The sequence below is a fragment of the Bombus impatiens genome, unplaced genomic scaffold (assembly GCF_000188095.3).
Source record: "Bombus impatiens unplaced genomic scaffold, BIMP_2.2 scf_0765, whole genome shotgun sequence".
Taxonomy (NCBI): Eukaryota; Metazoa; Arthropoda; class Insecta; order Hymenoptera; family Apidae; genus Bombus; species Bombus impatiens.
The window spans coordinates 303,141-314,190 of record NT_177184.1 but is presented as its reverse complement, the minus strand read 5'-3'; the positions used below and the strand labels follow the sequence as shown (position 1 = coordinate 314,190).

The 11,050-nt window shown below is 37.0% G+C and overlaps 1 long non-coding RNA gene across 1 annotated transcript; it reads left to right on the top strand.

Moving 5' to 3' along the window:
- Nucleotides 1–6,889: 6,889 nt before the first annotated feature.
- LOC112213567 lies at nt 6,890–9,151 on the top strand. The gene is made up of 3 exons (XR_002947466.2): nt 6,890–7,978; nt 8,897–8,964; nt 9,040–9,151. It is a non-coding gene; the product is annotated as an uncharacterized LOC112213567 (long non-coding RNA).
- The last annotated feature ends 1,899 nt before the right edge of the window (nt 9,152–11,050 follow it).

Genomic DNA, 11,050 nt, shown 5'->3' with positions numbered 1-11,050 from the left:
TGAAACAAACGCAATAATAAGAACTCGTTGTAAGTGCGCGACTTATAATTCCAGATGAGTATCACCGATTTTAAAAAAGGCTGAAATGAAAACGTACTTTAATGATTTCGAGATGTAACTTGCAATTACCGATTTATCTGATTAATTCTCGTTCTTCTCATAATTCCTTCGCTAATCAATTAACCGAATATCACAAGGACGATTAATCACCACCCAATCCTGGCACTAATTGACGTTGGCCGTTAACAATTACTAAATCCACCAGGTTGTAGGTGGTCTTTAAGGAACGCAGAAATTCCAGATGATTACCGCGTTAATGACTATCAATTTTCTGATAATTGGATTAGAGATGAATCGCGTTAACGTAATTTGCCACTTGAAAAATTCGCTGCAAGTTTCACAGTAGCGATTTAATATCTCGTTTCAAAGAGACAGAAAGACAATTATTCGTTGTAGTTCGTCGATACGAAATTAATTCACTGATGGCTTCCGAGGGTGAAAACTCGCATTAATTTAAGGCTTACAGGCCTCTCTAATTCTATGGAACGTAGAACTATTATTAATTTATTTACGAGTTATATCACAAACGAAGCGAACGAGAAAGTATCTATTAAACCTAAAATATGGAATTGAAATAACGAAGATAACGACTTTCTAATGATCTATATTCGAAGATAGACTGTTTGACTTGTGGTTGATGAACATCTATGATCGATCTATATCTACCGTTTAGATAAATGGCGAAATTAAAACTAACAAACAAAACAAACTAACCCTTTGTACGAACAATTTGTTCGTATCTTCTCTGGTGTATGAAGTATCTCTGATCAGTCTCGATTAATTCACACACACTGTATATATATTTCTCTAGAAATAAAATCCAAGTATAAATGTTCGATAAGAAAATTCATTCGTACGTTATCTATAAAATAAATTGTTACAAACTCGCGCGATCTTATAGCCGTCACTCGATCGTTCAACTTCTCCGAAAGCGGAAGCCCCGAAGATGTGGGTCACTTGTGGCCCGATAATGGAGGGAATTAACCCGGTAATCACCGCGTTCGACTGTTCTCCACCCACAGTGAAGAGGACCCGCCGCTCGCTGCTGCTGCCGGCTGATTTTCACTCTCTAGCGAATTTTCGAAGCTGCCAATTATTACCGACCTGGAACCACCGCGACTAACGGGCCTGCATTTCGTGTCCTTTCTCGGATATATAAGAACGTTTCATTTTTACTCTCTTCCACCAAGCTGTTACACGTCAGATGGCTGAGCTTTTCGTAAAGCTGACAACGTTTACGATCCTTACGAAAATGTTATAATTGATATACGCAGGGTGATTCGTAATTCATGATACGAATGGGGTCAGCAAGCTGGAAACAAGACGAAGACAGGAATAACAAAATCGCCAAGCTCGATTTTATCAAAGACGAAGCCTCCATCGCAATTTTGTTATTCTCTTAATTATACCATGAACCATCTTGTAGATCTGATTAAAATATCCAACGTATGTTCTTTATAACGACAGATTTCAAACACGCATAATCGCGAATAGCTGCGATTAGACGATAGACAGTGAATATGTAGTAGCAAAATAAGGGTAAAACGAGGTAGTGATTTCTAGCGATCGTTTAGGTTCGTCTTTTTTATCCATTGTGCACGACGAAATCAAATTTCTTTCTCGTTATTGCTATTTGTTCCAAAAATACCATAATAATTCCACAAATCAGGTTCCTCTATTGATCAAATTTTTGGCAACTGTGTAATCGCGGATTTTGTCATTAGATGGTATTGACAAGATCTCAATGCTTAGAATATTCGATCTATTGGCTTGGCAATTAAGTGATCACGGATTTTGTCATTAGTTGGTATTGACAAAATCCGCGATCACATAGTTGCCAAGCCAATAGATCGAATATTGTAAGCTTCTTGTACGACAGTAGCGAGCTTCCGCCGATACTTATGGAAAGAGATGCACGTATCGAACAAATAATTGCAACTCGAATTTCCTGCGGTATTGAAATCTTCTCGGGTATACTTATCACGATAGACACCATGAAACCGTAGTGAATTCCGCTTATCGTGAGAAAGTAACGAGAAAGAAGGATTCACGAGCGGAACCAGATGGAAGGCAGAAGACAATGCGAGTGGAAAAGGGGATGACGGGAGAAAAAGAGGAACGGTCGTAATTACCGTAAGAATTATTCGCGCGATGCCATTGTGAGAATTGCTACCGAAACGGCAGCTGCCTTCGTGTATTGTCGAATGTCTTCGGTATTACAATTCTTACGTTCATTCCACTGCGTGTGTCTGAATATACGCCTACGTCCACACGAATCGATGCATAGTCGGCATGGATCGTTCGAGGACAAAGATACACGCATTGAATCGAAAGTGGAGAACAGTTTGATGCATGGGAACTGCGGCTGCGATTATTTCTTCGTTTTTTATGTCACCATGCGTGACGTAATAAAAGAAAGTTCTTCGCTGTAGGGTCTTTACTACAATTAGTTTATTTACAATAAATTGATTAAATAGACGTTGGTTAAACAGGAAACGATGGTTGTTTAACGTCAACTAATCACAATAACGTATTCTAATTAAGACAACTAGATGATTAATTGGCAAGTCTCGTCACCACGGATCCAACGCTCTCTCTAACGCGGACCACACTCTCTCGACAACGCAATTCGCACTCTCTGACTTCTCAACTCACAATCTCTGGCTTCTCAACTAACACCGACTATTAATTCGTCTTTGTCCCTTAGCATCCCTTTGTCTTTTGTCTTAGCCGCACCACGCACGTGTTCCTCAACCGCTCGTTGCCAGGGTCACGCAGACCTTTTCCGGGAAACTGTTCGATCGAAGGACCGACGATACATTGTTGGGCCTGTCGGCACTTCGGCTTTCTCGCGACATTGTTTATAGTTCGCCTGGTATCTCTTAGGCCTCTCGATACGACGATACATCACGATACTACATTACTAAACGGGCTTCAAGTGTTAGAAATACGTGGACAAACCGAGTACTTGAGATTAGGGGATGAAGGAAGAATAGACGATTAACCAGAGTTGTTCTTTGCGTGTGATTGCAGGTTTGAGACGCGTGAATGAATCGACTGCGTGAGATTAGGGTGTGGAAGAGTTGGAATATACGTGAATGAACGTGTTCTGAGAATGTTTGTATAGTTGGCTGGAAATAGGTGAAACGGATGGTAAAGTAAAAAGAGAAAGGTTGTACGACAAATTGAATTTTTCTATTACAAATATCGTATATACCGTAGATAAGATACAATACTTTCAATCCGCAGTATTTAATCGATTTAATCGTTTGCAAGGAAAATTGAATAGTCTGTAAGAATTTGAGAAGATCGATCGACGATTTTGAGAAAAGAGCAACTGAAATAATATTTTATTTTTTGGCAGTGGATGTTTATAGATTTATAAGAAATTTGAAGACGCAGGAATATATAAAATGTTCTTTTCATATTCATGAAAACATGAATATTTCCATAAACATTTACAATCTACATATTTCCAAAGAACGATGTTTGCTCAAAGTTCGAACCATCGTTTGAAATAATACAAAGTCTAATGCGATGCAAATACAACTCTGATATTATAATTAACGCGTTCGTTAGCATCCGGTTTAACGTTCCTCGCGCGTAAATTCTAGGACATCGTAATCCGATCTGAATTCTCGTATTAATTTTTAGTGGAAAGATAGAAGACCCTAATCGGTAAATCCTTTGTCACTTCCCAACGAAACATCTGTCATGCGTGTTTGAAAAGAACAGAAACGTTTCTGCCTGCCGGACATAATGAACAGTTTGGTCTGGCTACCATATTCTTTTTCAGTATACAATCGTTTTTATCTTCAAAAAGAAAACGCTTAAACATGGTTCTGTGGTATAGTGGCGCGTTTAACGGAAACATTTATTATATTTCACGTTATTCTTTATACGGTAAATATGTCACGTGAACTCACTGAAGTTCAAATCTTTCGACGATAGGGAATAATAAAAATTAAGTAAGTCTGATATTACGTACGTAACGATAGATAAAATTATTATCAAATACCAGATACGTAATTAAAGGATTATAAAATAAAGAGAAAATTATTCGACTATCTGAGAAGATTGATTCCCATTGAAGATTCTACGGTACCGGAGATCCTCTTTTGAAATAATATTGTTTAATAATATTTGAAACAGTATAAAAAATGTAACTTTCCAAATCTTCATTTGCTTGTTAATCTTTTTTAATTTTGCAATAAATCTTCCACGATAATCTTAATTTGCACGCTTAAAACTAAGTAACCTAAGTGACGACAAGGGGAAACAGTTCGATTCCTTGTAAGATAAATGGAGAAAACACGACAAACACATAAACGACGAAGAGGAAGAAAAAGATGATTGCCGGACAGTTTTGGATGCAATAAGATGAAAGAAAAACGTGAAGGAATACGGCATGTCGTTTTCTCCATAGAAGTCAGAATCAATTGGAAGAAAGTCGTTGACGTATTAATTAGAGCAAACGAGGGGCATCGAACTTACGGAAAGTTTTAGCGAGCTAATTGCTGCCGTGGCTGATCGGTTCGCTACAAATTAAGTTAACGCGTGATACAGCGCAGCGGCCTCAGCCAGAAGAGTCGATGAATTTCGCGACGGTCAAACAACAACGCGGTTTCCTGCCAGCGTTTTTTGCACGGAATTACCAAAGGGGAAGACGAATCGTAATTACGAAAATCAGCCATGACGGAGCAGCTGCCGCCTCGTTCGATTAATTGTCGTGCAACATCCCCGAGGCTCTTCAAGACCAGCCACGGTTCCGTACCTGACATTTGATCCTTTCTGAGCAGCCGTGTAACGATGCCCGTTCACTTGTTCGCTGGTTCGCTCGTTTATTCCTTCGTTCGTTCGATCGACGTCTATGTTTTTATGAAACTTTGCTCGTCATTCGTAAGAGAAATCGGGTTTACAGCGTGCATTAGTTCCGTACGAACGCTTATTTGTATATCATATTATAGTGATTAGTAGTATGTAGTAGTATATTATAGTGATTAGTAGTGATACATAGTGATTCACGATTTTACAAACGTTTGTCGTAAACAAATTTTCTAAATATATTATACGTGTCGTAGGAAACTTTATGAAATTTTATTACGCGGTTATCGCGATTATATTGAAGAAATTTGAAACCAATGAAAATAGAGGTAGCATGTAGAAATTACGAGACGTTTCTTGAAATAAATATATCTATCTCATTATAGCGTTAATGAAATTTAAAAGGAACTACTTTTACTAACAAGAAATCACACCGGCGTCATAAATTTCATTCATTTGACGAACTCCTCGTTTCAACCACTTTCTACGTGTAATCTATATTAAGGAATTATCTTCCTTCGATACATCGGCTTTAATTAATTATCTCTCAGTTTCTCAAACACGATCATAAAAATGATGTTTTCGATAAAAATCTGTAATTGCATTCTATGTACATATTTACCCATTCGAGACTTTTCTTCCTTAAACGCATGTACAGAGTGTCCCATTTTTATAATTTATAATTTTATCATTTTTTATAATTTGTAGGTAGTTCCATTTAAACAAACAAGTAAACTCGACATCTCCAAGACGCGATAAGATTTGTAACCATCGCGAGGTGTTCCCTCGAAACAAATAAGTTTCATTTGAAACACTTTTTCGAATAATGTGTAATTTGATGGATATTTGTGTTGATCGATTAAAATGGGACACCCTGTACATGCACTCCAATTACATATCGCGGAAATGAATTCTCCTCGAATTTTGTCGATTCATAATCGAGCAAAAACTAGCGAAACTTCAACTTGAAAGGTTCACGAGCTTTAATTAATTAGTATTATTAATGCTGGTTTAGCATAAATAAGACACAGAAAGATGGAAAAGAGGTCATTTCAGGCGAAAGGGAAAAGTTATTTATTTTATTACAACCTCATCCTGATTCTGTCGCGCCAATTAAAACCGATAAATTGTATTTAACCCAACGATAAATCCGGCAACGATTATCTGGACCGAACAATTTATACGACAATTTTAACGAGATAAGAATACGATGATTACAGTGAATATTCGATATTTTAGTGTCGTTCGATATCTTTGGTGAAAGTGTAAGTAGTGACAAATGTTTCTTTGAAGCAACATACAGTATCTGTAAGATTATAATTATTAGCTAGCAACGGAATGGAAATTATAGGTATAAAATGTTGTTTAATTCGTTCGAGCCTGTTCGATGTGAAATTAAGCTTCATATTGAAAGCAACGTTTGTAAATTATTTTAAGCTATAGCGTACCTACTAAGCGTGAAATTTGTTATTTATTGCTGACGTATTCGATATACTTTTTTGTACGAGATATAATGTTTTCTACAATCTTTATTAATTTCCAGAGCATGATTATAGGTGTTAAATCATATTTAAATTACACAATTTTCTCGCATAAATGCATAAATCATTTGTATCTTATTTGGTATAAATTTTGGCTAATTACGGTCGAAGAAAAATTATGCCATGTCTTACACTTTTCACAAAGTTATGAATTAACAGATTAATTTCTAATGACGCAAATTGCGTATTAGATAGTTTGTATACCTCGCCCCTTTTCTTAACACCTTGTAGAATACGTAATAAGAAATCTATGCAATCTATAAATTCTATTTATTATAATTATTTTCAATTACTTCATAAATTCTTTTTATTACCAGTATTTGTCCATTTTTCACTGGCTATCTCAATTTTCACATTCATAAGTGAATTCTTAAATATATGTCTCTACTCTACAGTACCATAAACATAACCTTCGAAAGCATTTCCTCTTATGAAATCGCAAGATATTTGGTTTAACCTTACCTGGCATCTCCAAGCGGTACGTAAAATCAACTGCGTATTGGACACATTTTTGATTATTCGTTGCGTAAAACACGAAGAACACGGTGGTCCTTTAGTACTCCCGTAATAAGTTCATTTACATAATTAACCGGCTGTTGTATCGACGAGTGGTGAAAATAAAGAAGTAGATGCGTTAATTATCGAAACTCCAGTTTCCACCTGCACATGCACGCGCGAAATGGCAAGTGATTCAAAGAAATCCCGTTATGTCGTGACAAATTATTAGCCCGGTTGTAACACGCGCCGTTCGTTCTATAAATTATTTTATTCGCAATAAACGAGATGACTGAGTCATGATTATCGGCCGTTTTCAGCCATCGAATTGCGTATCCGTCTCTTCACGTGCCGTTTTTACCCTCTTTATCTTGCTCCTTATCGCCGCCATGCTCTCTCTCTCTTCCACTTTCTTCGACTTGTTCTGTTCCGCGCGAAGCCTTTTACTCCGGTGTATTTCACCTGCTCGAAATTTATCACGAACCAGCAACTGATTTCCGGTTCTCTCGTTCTTCCTTTTCACCGAAAGTGTAAAACACGGAAATACTTCGAAGCACAACCTCGAGTGATTCAGATTCTTCATACGCATAAATGTACACTGCTGTGCTGTCTTCACTGATGGAAATGCTTCCATTGGTGGAAAATGATTCATTTTTGAAATTGTTCATACACAGGTAAACACTAACTACTTTGTTACAGTACACTATACTACTCTTATATCGTGTTGCAAATCTTCGATAAATTTCAATTTACGATACATTTTCGAACTGCAAAAGTCACATCACAGATCACTGTTTCCTTGTTGACATACTAATCACAAATGAGATGTCGAATATACACAGCATTTGATGGAGTTTACATTACGTGTTCTGAAATACCGATTGTACAAAAGGTCAGAGATTTTGTTATGCCATCTATGATCTAGGGTGGTGGATATAAACACAGCGTTCGATCCAACCAGTCGTGTTAGTGAAGGTTAAGAGAGTACATCAAAAGATTGTTTTTTGTTGCATCCAAAATTCAGCCACATTTGAAAATCATTGAATTTAGAAAAGTAGGTAAGTGCACACTAGCTTTTGCTTATGATTACCATTTCAATCAACCATTTATTTATGTGATTTGTGTCAAATTCCAAATTAAATATTCCTTTTTCATTTTCGTTATTTTTTCTCCAATCCTGTATTTGATTGTTAGAGATATCGATAGCTTGCGTTCTTTACTTCTATCGTGACAGGCTTTGTAATGGAATGTATTAATATAATTTTCACTGGTTTTGGTGTTACTTTCTTTTATATTTAATTTGACTTGATTTGATGGTGTCGATTAATGACGCCACTAACATGGAAGGATTAAGTCGTCAATTCAAAGCATGGACGCCATGATGATTAATGGTCAATCTGATTTTTTACGGAGATTTGGTAATGTATCACTTATTGTAACGAAAGCTATCACGTTTTTGCATTGTCTTTTCACTGAATCATTAATAATACTTGATATACATACAGTTATTTATTTCGTGATACACAATTTATTTGATTACGTAATTTCATGTACTTCCTTGGTCAAAACATCGAAGACAACGTTCTTCGCATCTAATCGTAACATAATTGAATAATAAATAAATTCATATTCTTTTGAGAATGCTAATTAGAAATTAAAAAATGATTATACAAATGCCCTTTGATATATCAACGTTTCTTATTTCAAATAAATTAAAAGAATAATTTTATTGTCTGCATTTGGATTACGTTGTACTGTGTTCCCGCGCATTTTCTCTATAGCAGCGTCATCTCCTGACTTTTTTTTAAATAATTTTTATTATTTCTATGAGGAAGTCGCCATTACATGTTCAGTTTCCGGCACGTAATATTATCGTTCTCTTCGAATCTCATTTTTTAATATCTCAAACTATTTAAACAATTGATCTTGTGTTTTTAAAAATAGATTATAATGTTTCACGTTTTAACGTGTTAAAGGTTGTTCACGATCTACACTCTTTCCTACTCTCCGTAGAAGATCTAGCGATGTTTCAGAAATCAAGAATGTAAGTATCTCTGAATGTCGTGCTTCGCACTGTTTCCAAAAACGAGTTATATTAGATATCCCACGCTTTTTTCAGAGTTTCTCCAGCCTTCACTTTTTCTATGGCGTTCGATGATTTTTATTTGATGATGGACTTCACGATGATGCTTTCTGGATCGCAACAACATCGAAGACGACGTTCCTCGCATCTAATCGTGAGTCGCATGCTTTTCTATTCCTCCGGTTACCCAATCGTATCTTAGGATCGAAGGTTCGAATCGGCCTGGGTGACTGGTTGTATTACGTTCAATTTTTCACGAGCATGGTAGCCGCGGGTTTATTTTATAGCCATAAGCAGTGACATTTTCTTGGCTATTGTCATATTTATAAGCGTTTTTGCGTGTCCAATCAGTTTCGGGAAATATAATTTCAAAAATCGATGGTGAAACTGACACGAGTAGAATGCAGCATGCGAGCTTTGCATATCGATTTTTTAATTTCTTATGGGCGCGAATGGATCTCGAAACGAACCACGACGATAAACGAAATTATCGTGACAGAAAACCGTCGAATTTCGACGATTTTCACGCACGTTGATTTGACACGTTCCTGGACGGGACACGCGTGGCTACGCTCGACGAGCATTCTCGAATCACCTTTCCCCGTAGCGAGAGTATCGAAGCGGCAAATTGACGGGTAACCAGCCGAGAAAACCGACGAGTCGACTTTCGGCGCGTGCCGGCCTCTGCTCGCGGTATCCGGTTGCGTACTTGCGCACCACACACGCCGACACCCGCCTCAGCGGCCGCGTGGGTGCGCTCGCGTGGTCATCATACTGCACGGTGCAGCCATACAAGGTAGAAATGCAGCAACCTTGTCGATTGAGTTACCAACGACTCGTGTATATTAATTACACGTGTGTCAGGTTGGTAACGTTGATGTTATCGATGCCGGTTTAATTACACGATTATTTTCTGCATGTCGGTTGCATTTACGAATGATCTGCACTGTTTGAAAATTCAAGTAGAACCTACAATCTTTGGTTGTCGAGTTGAGAACAAATTTTTCACGTTTCTTGTTCCTTTTTTTTTTAGTAAAATTAGGAAATACGAACAAAGTACGTAATAACAAGCTGATTATTAGTTTATTAGTCGTTAGTAGACAAGTTTATTAGTTGTTAAACTGCTGTACACCCCCGTTTAGAACTATTAAGGTTATTATAACAAAATGAAATATAGATGTTGAAAGATACATATTATTGGATAATACAAAAGCGAGGAAACGACGAGTATGCCATATATCTCGTGCTAATCGTCGAAAGCTGCAATAGACGTTTCGTTCTTGATGTTTTTGTTGCCGTTGGCATCTGATTTCCGGTGTTCACGATACTTGCATTGTTCTGGCCCAGCCGGAGGGTAGCCCCTTTGCAAAATTAACGTGCCACCACTATTTACGCGACTACTGGCCGATTCTTATCGGAATCGAATCTTCTCTCCTTCTTGTGCCTTTCTCGAAATCGATTAATTGCTCGCTCGACAACGAAGGTCGGCCGAGATTGGTGATTCGGGGACGACGAACTCGAGTTCGTCTGCCGACTGAGTTCCCACGTGTCTATTCTCGATATACTGGGTGTCGGAAAACGTACGATCAAAGGTGTGTAGTATTAACGTAAGCAATACAGAGAACTTTAATATTTGTGTTCTAAACGATCCTCTACGCAAATATCGTTTTATAAATATTTATAAAATAACTTTTAGAGAGATAACTCGATAGTCGAGAGAACTTCAATGTTTGTTTTCTCAGAGATAATGATATTTGAAGTCGGTAAAAAATCAAATAGTTATATCGAGTATTATAATCTAAATCTTTTACCTGTACATATATTTTTATGTGATTTTCGTACATAATACTTTTGTGTATTATGTACATTGTAGACATTTGTGTATCTCTTTTATTTCCTATGGATTTATAATCGTTCATAGCCTACTTATTATTTTAAACACAATTTGCCAAACAAATCAAATATACTTTTTCCAAATAAAATAAAACACCGTTCTATAAACCACTGAAACAAACCACATTTCGTTCATATCGCCCCAAACGTTTTC